General features: G+C 44.5%; 1 protein-coding gene across 1 annotated transcript in view; it reads right to left on the minus strand.

The window, feature by feature from the left end:
• Window positions 1-19,495, minus strand: part of UGT8 (UDP glycosyltransferase 8) — a 74,572-nt gene extending 55,077 nt beyond the window's left edge. The window contains exon 1 of the mRNA XM_069978455.1: window positions 19,276-19,495. The gene's annotated coding sequence lies outside the window, so the exon portion shown is untranslated. The remainder of the gene's footprint in view (window positions 1-19,275) is intronic.
• Window positions 19,496-21,321: the final 1,826 nt, after the last annotated feature.

Genomic DNA, 21,321 nt, shown 5'->3' on the forward strand with positions numbered 1-21,321 from the left:
CCTAGCAACCAATCAGATTCCACCTCTCATTCCTCACAGACTCTTTGGAAAATGAAAGGCTGCAGATTCAAAGCAAATCAATTCTGGGCCATCGAATCTGCTGCAGATCCTGTACGTGTGAACGCACCCTAAAAAAGTTTTGTAATTTTGCTTCCTCAGCATGAAGCATATTGCCATGACTAGTACTGCCCTGTTACCATACATGCGTGTCGGGATTGCTGCTGAAGCCTTGGCATCGAATCATACTTTCACCCTGTATATTTGTTTATTTTTAATGTATATGTTTTAGATATTTGAAAACATGAATGAAAAATTAAAACATAAATAAAACAACCCGGCCAATTTCAATTTTTGCATTTTCGTTTTTTCCTCCTTGTGTTTAAAAGGCCATAGCACTTGCATTTTCACCTAGAAACCCACATGAGCCCTTATTTTTTGCGCCACTAATTGTACTTTGCAATGACAGGCTGAATTTTTGCATAAAGTACACTGCGAAACCAGAAAAAAATTCAATGTATGGTGAAATTGAAAAAAAAACGCATTTCTTTTATTTGGGGGGTTTGTGTTTTCACGCCGTTCGTCCTGGGGTAAAACTGACTTGTTATATATGTTTCTCAAGTCGTTACGATTACAACGATATATAACATGTATAACTTATATTGTATCTGATGGCCTGTAAAAAATTCAAACCATTGTTAACAAATATATGTCCCTTAAAATCGCTCCATTCCCAGGCTTATAGCGCTTTTATCCTTTGGTCTATGGGGCTGTGTGAGGTGTTATTTTTTGAGCCATGATGTTTTCTTTCTATTGGTACCTTGATTGCGCATATAGGACTTTTTGATCGCTTTTTATTACAATTTTTCTGGATTTGATGCAACCAAAAATGCGCAATTTTGCACTTTGGGATTTTTTTGCGCTTACGCCATTTACCGTGCGAGATCAGGAATGTGAATCATTAATATTTCGGGCGATTACGGACGCAGCGATAGCAAATATGTTTATTTATTTATTTGTTTATTTTTATTTATAACATGGGAAAAGGGGGGTGATTCTGACTTTTATTAGGGGAGGGGGCTTTTTACTTATAACATCACTTTTATTTTTACTTTTACACATATACTAGAAGCCCCCTTGGGGTTAGGGTTATTCCCCATGGGGTTAGGGTTATTCCCCATGGGGTTAGGGTTATTCTCCCTGGGGTTAGGGTTATTCCCCCTGGGGTTAGGGTTATTCCCCCTGGGGTTAGGGTTATTCCCCCTGGGGTTAGGGGTATTCCCCCTGGGGTTAGGGGTATTCCCCCTGGGGGACTTCTAGTATATACACTTTGATCTTTCATTGAGATCTTTGCTGTATAGTTATACAGCAAAGATCAATGAGATCGGCACTCGTTTGCTTTCAGCTGCTGCAGGCGGTGCTGCTGCAGTGCCGAGCCGGGGACGGCGCCATCTTGCAGAGGTCCCCGGCCGGCATCAGGTACAGAGATCGCTCCTCCGGGACAACGTCCCGGAGGAGCGATCTCACCCACTAGACACCAGGGAAGTGCTGCAGCCGGTAATCGGACGCAGCTGTCATCTTTGACAGCTGCCTCCGATTACCTGATTAGCGGGCACGGCGATCACACCGTGCCCGCTAATAGCTGCGATCCCGGACTACATACGGCACCCGGGATCGCGGTGGTTCAGAGCGCGGCCGCCGCGCGGCCCCGCTCTGAACGCGGGGAGGTGGCCCTTAGGGTCGCCTAAGGGTTAAAAGGGATGCTAGCACAGACTATTTTACTGAAAAAAAATTGTAAGGAAATAGAAACCAGTGAAACGGAAAAAAACACAGTGTGAACATAGCCTTAGATGAACTTTTGTATTTAAAGGGACTTACATTTTTTTTATATATTGCAGCTTTTATATAAAACATAACACACATGTAATCCTTAACTTTCCACTCTCCCCCGGTGTCCTCCTGCAGCCCCTCCGGGTCCCCTCCTGAACGCAGCTGCTGCCACTTCCAGGACAAACTCGCCTCGGAAGTGACAGCCTGCTCAGCCTATCACTGATTGAGACAGAACAGCTTTACGGTCAGTTATAGGCTGAGCAGGCACTCACTCCTGAGGTGAGTTTGTCCTGGAAGTGGCAATGGCTGCGATCAGCTGGGGACCCTGAGACGCTACAGGAGGACACCATAGGAGTGAGAATAAGGAAGGAGAAGATGTTTAGGTTTTATACATGGGCAGCAACATAGCCCCTCTCTGACGTGGCTCCATTGATTCTAATAAAGCCGTGTCATAGAGGGGAGGGAATTCCCTCCCACTGGGGGGTGCCCGGCCCGCCTCCTGTGCTTCAGCTCCGGCCTGGTACCCGTGGGTAAAACGGCACCGTACAGGGCCCCGTAGTGGTGTCGTTCTATCCCTGGGTCAGATTAAAGAGGATGTACCTGATGGTACATCCTCTTTAAAGAGAACCAATCATGGACGAAAGTTAAAAAAAATTTTTTCCCTAATTAGATGTAAATCATCATTTTATTAACATTTGTAAATATAATTCATTATTTTTATTGTCACGTTTTTTAATTATTCAATTTTTATTTTCCTGTCTCGAGCCGGCTCTTTTCAAAAGAGCCGGCGCGAGACAGGAAACTCCCGTCATGCAGAGCGGCAGGAAAGGTTCCCATGATCCTTTGCCCGCCGCTCCGTTAATACACAGTGATCTCGCGCTATACAGCGCAAGATCGCTGTGTATTTTCTAGTCCCTTTCCTCTAATCTATTTATGAAGATACAGACTGCCTCTGCAGTCTGTATCTTTATACTTTACCTATCCTCTTCTTCGGTGCAGCAAGGCCGGCGCCGCCATCTTGATTACGTCACTTGCGTTCCAGCGGTGGAACGCAAGGCCCGTAATCAAGATGGCGGCGCCCGGACGTGCGGCACTGAAGCAGAGGATAGGTAAAGTATAAAGATACAGACTGCAAATACAGTCTGTATCTTCATGAAGTCTATCTATGAAGATACAGACTGCATTTGCAGTCTGTATCTTTATACTTTACCCGATTCTCTGTTCCCTGGCTGTTCCGGCGGCGGCGCCATCTTGATGACGTCACGCTGGAACGCACCGCTGGAACGCAAGTGACGTCATCAAGATGGCGGCGCCCACCGGAACAGCCAGGGAACAGAGGATCAGGTAAAGTATAAAGATACAGACTGCAAATGCAGTCTGTATCTTCATGAATAGAGTTAGGGAGAGATATACTTTCATAATAGGGACAGTTACATTTAGGTGATTGGTCCTCTTTAAGTGCAGGATAACCCCTTTAAAGGAGTTATCCAGCGAAAATATTTTCAAATCAATTGGTTTCAGAAAGTTATATAGATTTGTAATTTACTTCTATTTAAAAATCTCAAGTCTTTCCATAGACAACCTTTCCTGTCTCGGACAGAGGTGGCAGCAGAGAGCACTGTGTCAAACTGAAAAGAATACACCACTTTCTGCAGGACATACAGCAGCTGATAAGTATGGGAAGACTTAAACTTTTTAAATAGAAGTAAATTACAAATCTATATAACTTTCTAAAACCAGTTGATTTGAAAGAAAAAGATTTTTGCAGGACAACCCTTTTAACACGTGCTCTCTGCAGCACCTAAGTAACACAGGAACCGACAGCCCCTAGCAGCAGACCCTTGCACATCTTCACAGACTCACCCTGCTCCAGGATGGTATCTGGCAGGCTTACAAATCTGCTGTGGTGACACGATCTCCTACTCCTACTTCTACTTTAGCTGACTAAAAATACTGATAGTTTTAATGCCACAAAATAGACGGTAAAGATATCATCAGCGCTTTCCAGGAAAAGTAAATAGAACTTTAAATATAGTCTGATCTCTGTCGGGAAACACTGGAATGCCTGTAATTTGGCGGCTACTGTTTGCTGATTTGCATCATTGGTTTTTCCTAAGGATTTCGAGTTCTCTGCTGCATTCATGCAGCAAGCTACAAGCAGGAACATTTCAGTATTAGGTCATGTTCAGACCTCGTAAGAGATCCGCCGTTCCGGTACTGCAGTACCGGCCATATGATCTCTAGCACCGCTAAGTTCTGATGCGGGCGCATTCAGGCGCGCCCGCATCAGAACTCCCCACTGCACACTATGGAGCATGCGGCCGGAGCCGCTCGCTCCATAGTGTGCACTGACAGGGTTTTCTGCAGCCGCTATTCACTGAATAGCGGTCGCAGAAAACTGACATGTCAGTTTTCTACGGCGCCGCTAGGGATCCTGGCCGGAGTGTATACACTCCGGTAGGGATTCTATAGACGGCAACGTAATGTATATTTTTGTATTAATCACGGCCATTGTTGCAATCGGCAACAATGGCCATAGTTTTATGAAAATATACGTAGTATGAACATAGCCTTAGGCTATGTTCACACTAAGTATATTTTGCGTAAAACTACGGCCTGATGCCATACTGCAGTATCGGCCCGGATGATCTTTTCTGAGACAGAACGGCCGGTCTCTTAAGAGGTCTGAACATGGCCTTAGGGTCGTTTCACACACGCCCTAAAAACAAAAAATGGACTACACATTGTGAGGGTTTTTTTGTTTGTTTTTTGTTTTTCAGGAAGGAGCTGCCTCCAGATATTAGCTGGGAATTAATATAGTTAATATAATTTGTATACCTACAATGAGTTTTGTGGTTGATGGAGTTTTTCTCCTGTGAATTGCCCTTCTTGGGTCAGTGGAAGTTTTTCAAACATACAGTATGCTGTGTGGTGGCCCCAACCACCCCCACCCCGGCCCAATATGGCGTTCACTCACATTGCTAAATAGAAATCCTTGAATCACATGACCAAAGAATGATTGGGGAAAATAGCTACAATACTGGGACTATTACAGAAGGGCAAATTTATTGAAGCATGTTGTTGCAAAAGTATCAAAAATCGGAAAATCACTGTTTCAAAAAATTTGCAATCGGCCAGTCACTCATCCAATTTCCGCTATTCCTCTTCTCTCTGTCCCTATATCGCTCTGTTAGTCTCTCCCTGCTCTGCTGTAACTGCCTGCTGCCATCCTGCTCTCTCCTCCACACACAGCCGACTGGCCGCCTCCATTACCGAACCGTGTTATATAGAGGGGGAGGAGCTGACATCACAGAGGGGCCTGCAGCTGATTGGACGGGTGCTAGGGAGTATGGTTAATCCTATTCTCCCGCCCAGTGATGCTCCCGAGAGCATGTGCAGCTGCCATTTTGTTTTTTGTTTTTGAGAATTTCCTTAATGAACGCTAGAAATTTCCTTTACAGAATGAGGCGAATTGACAGCGCCATTCGCAGTCAATCTTGATTCACCGGATTTGTTTTACTCATGAAAAGATGACGGCATCGATTCCCCCATAGAAGTCTAAGAGATCCGTATTTTTCATGTATTGCACGGTTTCAGACGTCCGTGCCATCCGTTAAAAACACGGATGTGATGTAATCAGTGTAATTTTACAAAGCTTTAAACAAATCTGTGAAAAACACGGACATGGATGCAATGGTTTTTCATGGGACACAGAGGTAGATAGCGGACCTCATCCATGAACCTTGAAAATCACTGACCATGTGAATAACGCCTAAAGGGGTTATCCAGTGTCAGAAAAACATGGCCACTTTTTTTTTTCCAGAAAAAAAAAAGAAACATGATTCTTGTCTATAATTCAGGTGCGGTTTGCAATTAAGCTTCATTCACTTCAATAGAACTGAGTTACAAAACCTTCACCCAAACTAGAGACTAGAATGTTACTATCCATGGAAGAAAGTGGCCATGTTTTTCTAATGCTAGATAACCCCCTTTACACAGCCTCATTACCATATCCCCTAATATGTTTTACCAATAGTGATGAGCGAGCATGCCCGTCCGAGCTTGGTACTCGTTCGAGTATTAGGGTATTCGATGGTGCTTGTTACTCAGACGAGTATCTCGCAGTCCTCAAGACAATGGCATCTTCCTCTTCCTGCATGTTTTGCGGCTTTTTCTCAGCCAATCATCATGCAGGAGAGTTTTTGGGAGCCCGAAGCATCACGTGGGAACCATACATGTCGATAGCAGCAATTAGCTGGCCAGATCGGATGACCTGGGCATATAAGAATCAGGTCCCGCGATGCTCGCGTCAGACGCAGGCTGGAAGAGATTAGGGGGAGATCTGCTGTCTGTCAGGGAGAGTGTTAGGCAGGGAATTAGTGTGCGGTTAGGCAGGAATCCGACACAAAAAAAACAACCTAAAATTTTTAAAACATAGATTTTTTTTGCTACTCTTGGCTGCTGGCTTGGACTTGTAGTGCAGCTCTCAGTAGTCAATTTGTCCTGTTGCTTACATTCTCTTGGCTGGCTGGGATCTGTAGTTCTGGTGCCGTAAAAAAAAAAAAAAGCACCAGTTACACACTTAGGGCACATGCATCATCCGGCGTACTGATGATTTTCGGCGTAAAGTGCGATATGTAAATCATTTTATTTGCAAATGGCCGATTTGCGAATAAAATATTTGCATATCGGTACGCCGGGGGGGGCGTTAGGGGGGGGGGGGCGCAGGCTCAGAGTCCGTGCGATTTATCATTTTTTCAGTGCAAAGATACGCCGAAAACCTACTCCACCTTTCAGGTGGCGTAGGTTTTCGTCTGTGCGCACCGATGCGCATGGGATTTATGTAGAGGCAGTCCGGAGATGCGGAGACATTTATAAGTCCGGCGTAAAAAACGCCGGACTTATAAATGTCCCTCATACTCTATACGACCACCTGGCTTTTGCCCATAATTTGGTGTAATGTTGCAATTAGCCAGCCCCAGAGGCGTCCCCTGCTCCTGCTGTTTCCTGTCCATTTCCGCGGTGTTTCCATCATTTTCTGAGGTTTCCAGGTTTTCACACAACCTTCCCTGTGCAGAGCTTTGGTCCCCTGCAAAAATGCTCGAGTTTCCCATTGACTTCAATGGGGTTCGTTACTCGAAACGGGCACCTGAGCATCAGGAAATATTTGTCTCAATTATCGAGCACTCAAGCATTTTAGTTCTCGCTCATCTCAAATTACCATTAAATTCACCCAAAAATACAAAGGCACTCCTGTCCAGAAAATCCAATATGTACACATAGTAGTAAACCTAACTTGCATAAATCATACAAGGATTCTGGAGCACAGTCAAGTCTTCATATTTGGCTAGCGTTACCATCTAATTAACTTTAGCTAACCTAACTGTAATTATACTAAAAATAATTATAACCTGTCTTAGTAAAAAGCTTGTAAAAACAGCACTTAATAGAATTCAATAGTGTTTGAATAAAAGATAAAGCAGCATTGCAAGGTTATAGACACTAGGGGCTTATCGTCAAAGTAAAAGTATCCAAAGAGCTCTATATGTTAAAATTATTAGAAATTAATATTTAAATAGAAAATCTGAATTCGTAACTTGACAAGAAGTTCTCCTTGGTTTGGCAGGCTGCTGTCATTGACATGTATACTACAGGCAGGACAAGTACGACAGCGAAAATCAACAGAAAAGTACAAAGTCAACACACAGTAAAAAGGCACGAGGCAAAGATCATTGATAAGAATGGTGCGGGGCAGCGACAGCTTTTATAACTATAGTAGGTCAATCCTCGAATATCGTTTTACCAAGGTAGCTGTCTCCTTGACTTTGTTTCTAATGGATGAAGTAACACACCTTTACGGCATGAACGCACCTGATTTCTTTCTCATCAATTATTTCTATTGCTAATTACCATTCAGCAGTGTTTACAAAATTGTAGTCACACCATGTCAGTACGCATCGCCCAGTCTGGAGAAGAGCCACATAACCACCTAGAAAATAGATCTTATCATATAATGAGCTTTCTGTACAATACAAACTCGTCGATAGCTCATGGGGTCAAGAAGAATGACGTTTTTACCCAAGCTTAGTTTGTGTTACATCTGATTCCTCAACCTAGATTCTACAGTAAGGGTACTATTACACGGAACGATAATCGGCCCGATTCGGCCGGTTATCGCTCCATGTAATAAATACAACGATCAGCCGATGACAACGATCATCGGCTGATCGTTGATATAGGTTTGGACCTATTTTCGTCAGGCGCTGACCGCACACCGCTACGTGTAATAGCGGTGCGCGGCCGGCGACTGATGATATACATTACCTATCCACGTTCCAGGGCTGCTGCTGCGGTCTTCTTCTCCCCAGGTCCTGCGCACTCTAGCTTCAGAGTGGCCTGTCAGCTGACAGGCCGCCCGGCCAATCACAGGCTGCGGCGGTCCCGGCCTGTGATTGGCTGAGCGGCCTGTCAGCTGACAGGCCACTCTGAAGTTATAGCGCGCGGGACCCGGGGAGAAGAAGACCACAGCAGCAGCCCTGGAACGTGGATAGGTATGGTATATAGTTAAGCAAGGGCTGCAAGGACATCGGTAAGGATGTCCCTGCAGCCCTTGTTTAACGATTATTGGGCCGTGTAATAGGCCCAGTAAATGAGCGGCGATTTAGCAGATCGCTGCTCGTTTACAAGTATTATCGGGCCCTGCTCGGCCCGTGTAATACCACCCTAAGACATCCCCCGAAAATAAGACCTAGTAGAGGTTTTGCTGAATTGCTAAAAATAAGCCCTCCCATGAAAGTAAGACCTAGCAAAGTTTTTGTTTGGAAGAATATCTGCCAAACAGAACACCAGGGCATGCAGCTTTAATTCTTATTAGCCTGCCGCTATTGTCCACTACCTTCACCGTCCGTTGCAGAGCAGCTGTATGCAGGAGGTGAAGACTGTTACCTGCCACCAATCCCGATGTCCCCTATCGCCAGATGTATAGCTGCACACAGTCTGCCGTTATCCCGGCGCCTGCCGCCATACCGTACGCTGTCCCTGCTGTGCTGTACCAGTGTGCTGTGCTGAGCTCCCCCTGGTGACTGTAGCCACCATATCGTTCGTCTTCCCCTGCTATGCATATGACACGTGAACTCTTCTTCATTGAAAAATAAGAAATCCCCTAAAAATAAGACCTAGTAGAGGTTTTGCTGAATTGCTAAATATAAGACCTCCCTGAAAGTAAGACCTAGCAAAGTTTTTGTTTGGAAGAATATCTGCCAAACAGAACACCAGGGCATGCAGCTTTAATTCTTATTAGCCCACCGCTGTTGTCCCCTACCTTCACCGTCTGTTGCAGAGCAGCTGCATGCAGGAGATGAAGACCGTCACCTGCCACCAACCCTGATGTCCCCTATCGCCAGATGTAGAGCTGCACATAGTCTGCCGTTATCCCCTCGCCTGCTGCTATACCGTACGCTGTCCCTGCTGCACTGTACCAATGTGCTGTGTTGAGCTCCCCCTGGTGACTGGAAGCCGCCATACCATTTGCTCTGTCCCTGCTGTGTATATGACATGTGAATTCTTCTTCATGGAAAAATAAGACCTCCCCTAAAAATAAGACCCAGCGCATCTTTGGGAGCAAAAATTAATATAAGACCCTATCTTATTTTTGTGGAAACACCATATAGTAAGATATCACTTTTACAGATGGGTTATTTTTAAGGGTGTCAGAGGAAGCAAAAAAAAAAAAAAAAAGACAATGACTCTCTTAGGTTTTCCATCATCATTTCTTAGTGTGCGCGTACCCTTAGCACAGACTATTTTCTATGGCCGCTGCTAACCAAACTGCGCCCGTAGAAAATAGCCATGTCAATTATTTTCTGTAATTTTACACAACAGCCGTAGTGTAAATAGTGTATATACATTATGGCCGTTGTCCCATTCACTGCCATTCAATTAAAGGGGTTATCCAGCGCTACAAAAACTTGGCCACTTTCCCCCTCTCTTGTCTCCAGTTTGGGTGGGGTTTTAAAACTCAGTTCCATTGAAGTAAATGGAGCTTAATTGCAAACTGCACCTGAACTGGAGACAACAGTAGGGGGAAAAGTGGCCATGTTTTTGTAGCGCTGGATAACCCCTTTAAGCAGTGTTAATAAAAAAAAAACGCCGTTGTTGCAACCTCCCGTTGTGTTAAGAACAAATACAGTGTGTGAACATGGCCCAATAAGGATTCTTCTTTAAACATGTCTACCTTGCTAAAAGGTCTTGGCAAGCAATATGTCACAGTTTGTTTGCTTTCTGTAAAAGGCAATTGGAAACTGCTCACCCCCCTGCTCACCCCCCTGCGTCCCCGCTGGAGCATCTAGCCGTCCTATAGGCTCCATCCTATGGTTAGGCTGATTCTTCAAGCGGGACGCCGAGGGGGACGAGCACACGGAATCCACACAAATTCCATAGTGTGAACTGGTAACTTGGCTCCTAGAATTCGTCCAAACAAACAAAAAAATGAAGTGCAGATCCTCCCAAACCAGAAAAACAATTAACTTGACACCTGGTGATCCAAGTGCGAAATCAATACATAGAAAATGAACAATAGCATAGTGACTCAGTGTCCAAGACAAGGTTAGTCAATCATTACTTTTCTTTATGATTCCATTAGGTGACCATTGACATCTTCTGGGCAGCAGCCAAAAGCTATAAGGCAATAAAATCCATGAACATGGAGGAATTAAAGGTGTTTGTCTGGACAAAGGAGGTCTTTAATATGTGGCACAGGTTGCAGCTAAAATAACAAAGAGGTGTATATGTCTGCAGGGCACATCACCCGAACTAGGAAGAAGAGGACAGTAGGAGAACTGGACGTTCAGGGAGCTGAGGAATCTGGTCAGGTAGGTATGCCTGTTATTTCCACTGAAGCCTCAGCCATATATTAAAAAAAACTCTCCTTATCCAGACAACCCTTTAAAGGTGTCGTCCAATGTTAGCCATTTTTTAACATATTGCTTCTGGTGCATATAAAAAATAAACATGTAATGCTCACCTGTCTGCGTTCCCCCATGTCTCCCCACTGACTGCACCTCCGAGACAAACTCGTTTTAGGAGTGAAAGCCCGCTCAGCCAATCAATGCCTGAGATAGGCAGCCCCTCGGCCAGTGATTGGCTGAGCGGGCTGTCAGTCCCGAGATGAGGAAGTCTCAGAAGTGGAGGTGCTGCAGTCAGCAGGAGACAGGGGGAGCGCAGACAGGTAGGCATACCATATTTATTGTTTTATATGCATCAGCAGCAATAAAGAAAAAGGGAGGGGGGTCACTTAACCTTGCTACCAGTGAATTTAATGCAAGTGAATGTAATTTGACACTATTTTATTAGAGAAAAGTCACATTTCTAATAAATAGATAGACTCCACTTAGAGGAGGTGGAGCGAGGAGGATCAAAATATGCACAAGACATACCCCGCTGACAAAAGTCCATTGGGACCAAAACCTCCAGAATTGCTGGTATCTCCAAGAATCTATTTACAATTAAGTAACGATGGCTGACTACAATGGTGCTATTATTTCACTTTGAATTCTAAGTATAATCATTAAAGTTGTTTGCAAAGATTTTTTTTCTTTCAAATCAACTGGTGCCACAAAGATTTGTAATTTGCTTCTTTTAAAAAAATCTCAAGTCTTCCAGTACTTATCAGCTGATGCATGTCCTGTAGGAAGTGGTATTTTTCCCTACAGGTTTTCTATTGGGATTTGCTACTGCTCTGGACAGTTCCTGACATGGACAGAGGTGTCAGCAGAGAGCACTGTGCCAGGTTGGAGAGAATACACCACTTCCTGCAAGACATACAACAGCTGATAAGTACTGGAAGACTGGAGATTTTCTAATATAAGTAAATTACAAAATTCTGGCACCGGTTGATTTGAAAGAAAAAAAAAATGGTGGGGAACTACAATGTAATTTAATAAATATATTTAGGCAGCAATGAACTGTCATGCTGTATTCCATGTAGTATGCAGTGGTGTGCCTATCTATTTATTATTTTGTTGCATGTTTTTTTTTTCCGTACAAGTCAATAATAGTCAATTATTCTGCAAAGTTTTCAACAAATCTCTGTCTTTGGACTGCAACAATTTCTTTAGTATGACTATGTTGCTGATGCACGTCACCACTCCACCCTATCCTAGGAAAAAAGATTTGACAATGGATGACATCTGAGATTTTCCAAGGGACTGCAAGAGAATCCACTTCTAGAGTAACCACAATAAACAAAAGGAAATAAACCTTTCACAAACAAAGGCTTCTATTCAGACACAATACAAAAAAGTATCAGCACACAGCCTGGGAGCTTAACTAAGAAGAAGCTTTAAAGTTTAAAGAGTTAGGGTCCTATTAGACAGCCTGATCATAAACTGGAAACAAGTACGAATCTGCTAGATCAGCGCTCATTTACTGAGCAATAACAAGGGCCGACTATCAGACAGCAAGGGCTGCACGGACATCATAATCGATGTCTGTGCAGCCCTTGCCTTTAGTGTAAAATAATTAAATATTAACTTACCTTACCACGTTCCCTGGTGTCCTTGGAGGCCTTCTGCAGTGTCTGTAGATGCAGCACTGCATTCGGTTCTAGTCTGTACACTGACAGGCCACCGGCCAGCGATTGGCTGAGTGGCAATTGGCATCCTGTCAGTGCAGAGACCTGAACAGAAAGGATCATAAGGCCTAGCTGCAGAGACCAGGGAAGGTCCCTGAGGACACGGGGGAACATGTTAAGGTAAGTACATATTTTACTATTTCTTACTACAATGATCAGTCATCGGCAACACATCGCTATTACAAGTCTTAATGCCCGCCCGACGGGCAATGATTTTAGGTTTGGACCTAAAGAAATGAGAAACCGAAGTCATGAAGCGATAATTGTCTGTATCGTCCTGATTCGGCTAATTGTCGCTCCGTGTCATTGGGCCCTTATTCTGGAGGCAATGTTTCTACATCTAAAATTGCTCTGAATTGGGGCAAAAAAGAAAAAAGATGCGTGTACTCACCCTATCAGGGATGACTGAGGTGGGTCACTGATTGGTTGAAAATGAATTACCTATGTGATGGGTCTCAGGAAAGGAAATGCTGACAGCACAGTGAATGATTCCAATGGGATTGGCAGCAAGTGAGTACATTGCTGTTTCTATGATTCCCACCCTTGAACAATTTTAAATGTAGAAACATTTCTCTGAAAAACTCTTTTTAAAGAAGCATTTCTGTTTCCTAAAAGGAATATTCTTATGTCAAAAATTGAAGACATATTGCTTGAATGGGGCTCCTATTACACAGAGCAATGCAGAGAAAGACTATGATCAGCTGAGGATCAGCTCCTTGTCTGATCATCGTCTTTATTAGGCTATGTTCACACAATTTTTTTTCAGCTCTGTTTAAAATAACCTCCGTCATTTTGAGTCTAAAATAACAGACGTCATTCAGTTGTCTGGCCTCCCCTTAGTGCAATGACAGCTGTTGGCACATTATTCTAGTTTGTGGTTACTAATTGCCCTTTGGATGTGGATTAATTGAAAAGTCCATTGAGTTTAATAGTAAAAACGGAGAAAGAACGGTGACAAAAGAAAAACTGTGTGTGAACAACTAATAAAAAATGTACGCTGTTTGCAAAAGACATCCGAAAATAATGATCATGTTCATTATTTTGACGTTTGCGGTAAAAACGTCTGTTATTCAATGCATTGTGTGCATTGGATGTCCGTCTTCCCATTGACTTCAATGCATTGCCATTGCAGTCAGTCGCGGCAAAAACACACTTTTTTTTAAATATCAAAATTGGCAGCCTTTTCTCTATTTTATGTGAACATAGCCTTACTCAGGGAAATATCTTGCCGATTCTGCCTGATTTGGCACATAATCGCCTGTGTAACGGGACTCTTTTAGAAAGATAACTTCCTTCACTCACAGCTTTAGGCTATGTTCACACTGCGTATGAATCCGTCCGTAGATCGTACGCCGCCGTATATGTGCGGCTGAAACTACAGGCGTGGGAAAAATAGACATGCGGCCGGATGTGTACAAACCGCGAACATACGCCCGTAGTAGAGTTATGCTTCCCTAGCTTGTTTCGAAGCGATCTGAGGAGGGTAATTTACTTGGAAATCTTCGCCCAGCCCCGTAAACCACACAGAACCTTTTGGATCAAAAAATCTAGTTCAATTTGGCTGAAATAAGTACTCCGTACGGGACCGCATGGAAATCCACGGCCATGAGTTTCAACATTTCCGTCCTCAAACAATGGTCTTGTTCATTTTTCACGGCGCCGTATACGATCCGCACGTAAGCTCATACGTAGGGTGCACTGTGCGGCCGTATATCGTATACTTTCAAGCGAACGCATCAACCTCAAAAGTACGTGTGTATATTCACGGTTCGCACTACGGACGGATTCATATGCAGTGTGAACATAGCCTAAAAGATTTTTTTTATTGCAATGTAATGCAATGAGTAAATCCAGAGAAAACAGAACATACACATATAATTAACCCTTAGAGGACTCGGCCAATTTAAATTTTTGCATTTTCGTTTTTTCCTCTTTGTGTTTAAAAGGCCATAGCACTTGCATTTTTACACCTAGAAACCCACATGAGCCCTTATTTTTTGCGCCACTATTTGTACTTTGCAATGACAGGCTGAATTTTCACATAAAGTACACTGCGAAAGCAGAAAAAAATTCAAAGTGTGGTGAAATTGAAAAAAAAAAATGCATTTCTTTTATTTGGGGGTTTGTGTTTTTACGCCATTCACCCTGGGGTAAAACTGACTTGTTATATATGTTTCTCAAGTTACAATTAAAACGATATATAACATGTATAACTTTTATGTTATCTGATGGCCTGTAAAAAATTCAAACCATTGTTAACAAATATATGTTCTTTAAAATCGCTCCATTCCCAGGCTTATAGCGCTTTTATCCTTTGGTCTATGGGGCTGTGTGAGGTGTCATTTTTTGCGCCATGATGTGTTCTTTCTATCGGTACCTTGATTGCGCATATGCAAATTTTTGATCGCTTTTTATTACAATTTTTCTGGATTTGATGCGACCAAAAATGCGCAATTTTGCACTTTGGGATTTTTTGGCACTTACGCCATTTACCGTGCGAGATCAGGAATGTGATTAATTAATAGTTCGGGCGATTACGGACGCGGCGATAGCAAACATGTTTATTTGTTTATTTTTATTTATAACATGGGAAAAGGGGGGTGATTCAGACTTTTATTAGGGGAGGGGGCTTTTTACTTATAACATCACTTTTATTTTTACTTTTACACATATACTAGAAGCCCCCTTGGGGTTAGGGTTATTCCCCCTGGGGTTAGGGTTATTCCCCCTGGGGTTAGGGTTATTCTCCCTGGGGTTAGGGTTGTTCCCCCCCCTGGAATTAGGGTTATTCCCCCTGGGGTTAGGGTTATTCCCCCTGGGGTTAGGGTTATTCCCCCTGAGGGACTTCTAGTATATACACTTTGATCTCTCATTGAGATCTTTGCTGTATAGTTATACAGCAAATATAAATTAGATCGGCACTCGTTTGCTTTCGGCTGCTGCTGCCGAAAGCATCCGAGTGCTGAGTCGGGGACGGCGCAATCTTGGAGCGGTCCCCGGCCAGCATCAGGTACAGAGATCGCTCCTCCGGGACAACAACCCGGAGGAGCGATCTCACCCACTAGACACTAGGGAAGTGCTGCAGCTGGTAATCGGACGCAGCTGTCATCTTTTTCAGCTGCCTCCGATTACCTGATTTGCGGGCATGGTGATCACACCGTGCCTGCTAATAGCCGCGATCCCAGGCTACATGCAGCAGCCGGGATCGCGGCGGTTCAGAGCGCGGCCACCGCGCGGCCCCGCTCTGAACGCAGGGAGGCGGCCCTGGACGTACGGGTACGTCCAGGGTGGCCTAATTGTTAAAGGGAACCTGTCACCCCCCGTGATGGGGTGAAGGCTGCCCGAACCCCTGCTAGAGCCCCGGACACTTACCCCATCTCGCCAAGTTCCGCTCCTGGAGCCGGTCCTGGGACGGAGATATCCTTGCCGGAAGCCCGGCGCGCGCGCTGCATGGGTGAATCCGATGCCCATAGAGAATGAATGGAGCTGTCATTCTCTATGGGTGTCAGACTCATCTTTGCAGCGGGTGCGCTGAGCTTCCAACAAGGATATCTTTGTCCTGGGACCGGCTCCAGGAGCGGGGCTTGGCAAGTATCTGGGGCTCTAGCGGGGGGTCGGGCGGCCTTCACCCTGAGGGGTGACAGGTTCCCTTTATGTTCCCCACTCCCCTGGTGGCACCATTGTCATGGCATCTGACCCCACTCAAGAGCACTGCCTTGTGTCAGCACAAGGACCTGCCCACTCAGCCAATCAGTGACTGCAGCAGTGGGGGAAGTGTTGTGTAGCCGGAACTGACTCTGTGATAGCGGTGATGGTGGGGGAGCAAAGAAGGTACAGAAAGTACATGTTTGTGTTTTATTTTACACCACTGTGTGCCAAGTTAGCTATTGAAAAGGAAAACCTTTTAGAGTCCCCCATTAAATGTTCTAGCTCTGGTATGGGTGTGCCTATAATATGGCAATAAGGGTCCTATTACACCGGATGATTATCCTGAGAAAAATCATTATATTGCTTAAATTTAAACGATAATCGTTTTGTGTGTATACAGGCAATGCTGAAAAATGTGTTTGTATCTCGTAGTTTGCATCTTTTGAGCTGACCATAAAATCATTGCTAATCGTTCACTAAACGTTTGCTAATTGTAGTAATGATTTTATTGTTCTGTGTGTTATGGTGAATGATTTCAGGCCGTTCCCATAAGCTCTTGTTTGCGACCATTTAGCATTAATCGGTAATGGTTAAAAATTGCTTTGTCTAATACGATGCTAAGAAACTGCGGTATCTTCAATTTTTAGCAGCTTGCTGATTGTAGTAGACCATAACCACGAGAAAAAGTAGTCACATGGGGGAGATTTATCAAACATGGTGTAAAGTGAAACTGGCTCAGTTGCCCCTAGCAACCAATCGGATTCCATTTTTCTTTCCTCACAGACTCTTTGGAAAATGAAAGATGGAATCTGATTGGTTGCTAGGGGCAACTGAGCCAGTTTCACTTTACACCAGTTTGATAAATCTCCTCCATGGCTCAGACATTAGCTCAACTTTCATCAGATTGGGGGAGAACTAATCACCTGTAACAATGGTGCCACATGCCGATTCTTGGTTGCGTAACCAGGAATCACTATGTCCCACTGCCTGTCATGTGACTCCTCACTTATAGAAGTCGATGGGGCTGCATTGCACCATTGACAGGCAAATGTAACTGTGACTCTGCAGTCACAAAAATTCCACCCTGTGGCTACGTTCACACAAAAATTCTCAACGGCCGTTATTTGAGTCTCAAAGGTAAAAAGGCAGCCAAAAAAATGACTAAATTTTGCGTGTGAACAACATAAAATAACAGTTGTTGTTTGCAAAATAACGTCCCCCAATAAGTCCTGAACATTATTCTGATGGCCCCTGCAGACAATCTATTCTATTCTATGCATTGTGTAAACTAATGGCCATTGTTTCCATAGACGTCAATGAAAGTCATTTTGCACACCAAATAACGTCCGTTATTTTACTAATAAAAAGAGTGAGTGAACATGGCCTAAATGTATTTCCTGGAGACAGATGACCCCATTCACGGCTAGCGGTGATGGTGTCGCATAACCAGGTAAGAGGATATTTACATATATCCTATGCAGGGTAGGATTCCTAGCAACAGCAATATAATATGGAACATTCTTGGCAAGGCAGGAGATGTGTGGTCGTGTGGTCGTGTAGGGCTAGCAGTAGCAGCTGCCATTTTCTGATTCGTACGAAAAACTTTCAGATTTGCATAATAAACACATTTTTTTGAGAAATTCAGTATAGATTTAAATTGGGACGGGTCAATTCATTTATGTCTACAAATTAACTTCACTCGCCAAGCACAGAACTCGGTTGTGACCAACAAAAAAATTCTAGAATCTAGATCTATGTCTTACTACTGTGGTTTTAACATTTATAATCAAACTAAATCAAATCATTTAACCAGAAAGCACATGTAGTTTCAGACCAGCTCATATCTCTAAGCCTATCTGCAAAACACTATCATTTACGTGCAATGGTCCTAAAGTCACTATGACAGCGACACAGTACACGATTCTGCAAAGTTTCGACAGTAGTGCACAGTGCATTACACAACCCATGCAAAATGATTAACTCAGTTCAGTTGACAGATATCCACCTCCGTGAGATCACCCAGAAGGGTGGAAGCAGAATCACAGTTCTCATCTAGTAGTATACATTTAGATTATTATCTTGCAACTTGCAGTGACACATAGTAAGCTGATGTAAGTTTCAGTAGAAGATTGGAAAAAGTGACACATCTATCATCTCTATGCTAACATGACAGCATGTTACTGGGTAAAATAGTAAAAAAAAAAAACTTCCCCCTATATACTGTACTTAGAAACATAAAACCCTAATAGCTCATGAACATAGCAGGTTAATTTATTTCACTCCTTTTCAAGTCAATGGGGCAATGAGCCAGTTATTATTATAGGGATCCAGCTGGCAACCACCTAAAGAATTATTATGCAATTACAGTGGTGCCTTGGATTAGGAGCATAATTCGTTCTGGGACGGTGCTTGTAATCCAAATCCACTCTTAAACCAAAGCAGATTTTCCCATAAGAAATCATAGAAATGCAGACAATTGGTTCCACATCCCAAAAATAATGATTTATTATTCTGAATAACAGGTAAAACTAATAAAACAAACATTCAGAAACAGCAGAATATGTGATATTATAAGTTACTGTACAGTAATGGAGAGGAAGGGAAACACAAGGGCGGACAGAGACTGCAGGGAGCATGAGGGAATAAGCAGGGCAGATGTGGGCACATACATGCAGAGCTCTCTGTCCGGGGAGAGAGGGGTTACAGCTATGGAGAGATTACCTCCACAGTCCTGTCCCCTGATGTAAGCCCCAGCCTGAAGTGTATCTGCTATGATTTTGAAGGTGAGGGAGACTTCCATGGTCGGAGTACAGTGATGTAGACCACGCTATGCAGACCATGTCCCACTTGCGCTCCCACCCAGTACAGGGAGCTCTTACACCAAAGCAATGCTCTTAAACCAAGTCACAATTTTGAAAAACGCTCTTAAATCAAGTTACTCTTAACCCAAGGTACCACTGTATTCATATTTTATGCCTTAATGCTTTAGAGCTAGGAGCTAAAGTATCATAGTTACTGGGGACACCTATTTATTTTATTTTTTAGTCTTTTTTAGACAGTTCTGCCACCTGTATCCCAATTCTTATACCAATTCTTACTATATCCGTTATTAGATGCTATGGCAAAAATTATTTAATATAACACAGTAGCATGAATGGCTGGTGCCTTACCTCATATGATTGATCTAGACCAGCAAATAATAAGTTTCCACAGGTAATGAGATGAGTGGGTAGAGGAGTCCTGGAGTGTTCTTGCAGTGTGTCCACTCAATGACTGAGGATCAAGGTGAAAAGCACCTTGTACTGTATAGTGCAGGACAAGGAAACCACAAGCCAGGTTGCCAGTGCAATTCAGGTGGGGATCCCAGCTTGATGTTTCAGTAATTCCCTGCTATCTGTTTGTGCCTGAGGAATGGGTGTGAGGTTGATAGTCACTGGTTGTGCCCTCCCTGCTCTCAGGCTTCTGTGCCCTTTTTTTTTCTCTCACTTTCCCAGATCTAACTCCTCCTTCCCTCAGTTCTATTCCGCAGACACATTCTCATTGAAACTTGGTGACACTCTTATCCTGGAGTTTTTTAAACCAAAAACCTGTTTTGTAGGAAAGTAACAGGTAGTGCTGGTACAAGTGTGCGGCAAGTATGCAGAGCCGGCGGGTTGCGCGGTGAGAGAAGTCAGAAGCTGATGTTTCTGGAAAGACTTGAATTCAATCAACAGACGGTGTCAATTTTCAAGGTGACACGGTGACACCTAGATAGATTTATATGTACAAAGGAATAGATAAATAATTAAAAAGGAAGGTTCACCTTTGTATACAGGGGAATATATGAGAGTTGTAGGATATTACCAATACTAATACTGTCATCAACTAAGATATGTATTTTACAATTAGTAACTGTTTAGGCAAGTAATGGGCAACCTTTTCAGCTTGGTGTGTCCAAGTTCAGCAAAAAACTAGAGGGGGGGGGGGCACTTGGACAAAAAAAAAAATAATAATAATTTTATACTATTTATAGTATAAATAACAAAAATTAATACCCCCTGTCCCCATCTCTTCACCAGCATACACCCCCAGTCCCCCTGCCCCCATCCCTTCACCAGCACACAACCAAGTACCCATCCTTTCACCAGCATACACCCCCAGTCCCCCTGCCCCATCCCTACACCAGCGCATACACCCTCAGTCCCCCTGCCCCCATACCTTCACCGGCATATACCCCCAGTCGCCCTATCCCCCAACCCTTCACCAGAACACAACCAAGTCCACATCCTTTCACCAGCATACAACCCCAGTCCCCCTGCCCCATTCCTTCACCAGCACACAACTACATCCCATCCTTTTACCAGTATAGACCCCCAGTCACCATCCCTTCACCAGCATACACCCCCAGGTCCCCTACCCCATCCCTTCACCAGCATACACCCCCGGTCCCCCTGCCCCCATACCTTCACCAGTGCATACACCCCCAGTCCCCCTGCCCCCATACCTTCACCGGCATATACCCCCAGTCTCCCTGCCCCCATCCCTTCACCAGCACACAACCAAGTCCCCATCCTTTCACCAGCATACACCCCCAGTTCCCCTGCCCCCATATCTTTACCAGCATACACCCCCAGTCCCCCTGCCCCATCCCTACACCATCGCATACACCCCCAGTCCCCCTATCCCCATACCTTCACCAGCATACACCCCCAGTCCCCCTGCCCCCATACCTTCACCAGCGCATACACCCCTAGTCCCCCTGCCCCCATACCTTCACCGGCATATACCCCCAGTCCCCCCGCCCCATCCCTACACCAGCGCATAAACCCCCAGTCCCCCTGCCCCCATACCTTCACCGGCATATACCCCCAGTCCCCCTATCCTCATACCTTCACGAGCATACCCCTCTGGTCCCCCTGCCCCCATCCCTTCACCAGCGCATACACCCCTAGTCCCCCTGCCCCCATACCTTCACCAGCATATACCCCCAGTCCCCCAGTCCCCCTGCCCCCCAGCCCTTCACCAGCACACAACCAAGTCCACATCCTTTCACCAGCATACACCCCTAGTCCCCCTGCCCCTATATCTTCACCAGCATACACCCCCACTCCCCCCGCCCCATTCCTACACCAGCGCATAAACCCCCAGTCCCCCTGCCCTCATACCTTCACCGGCATATACCCCCAGTCCCCCTATCCTCATACCTTCACGAGCATACCCCTCTGGTCCCCCTGCCC

The sequence above is a fragment of the Dendropsophus ebraccatus genome, chromosome 7, assembly GCF_027789765.1.
Source record: "Dendropsophus ebraccatus isolate aDenEbr1 chromosome 7, aDenEbr1.pat, whole genome shotgun sequence".
Classification (NCBI taxonomy): domain Eukaryota; kingdom Metazoa; phylum Chordata; class Amphibia; order Anura; family Hylidae; genus Dendropsophus; species Dendropsophus ebraccatus.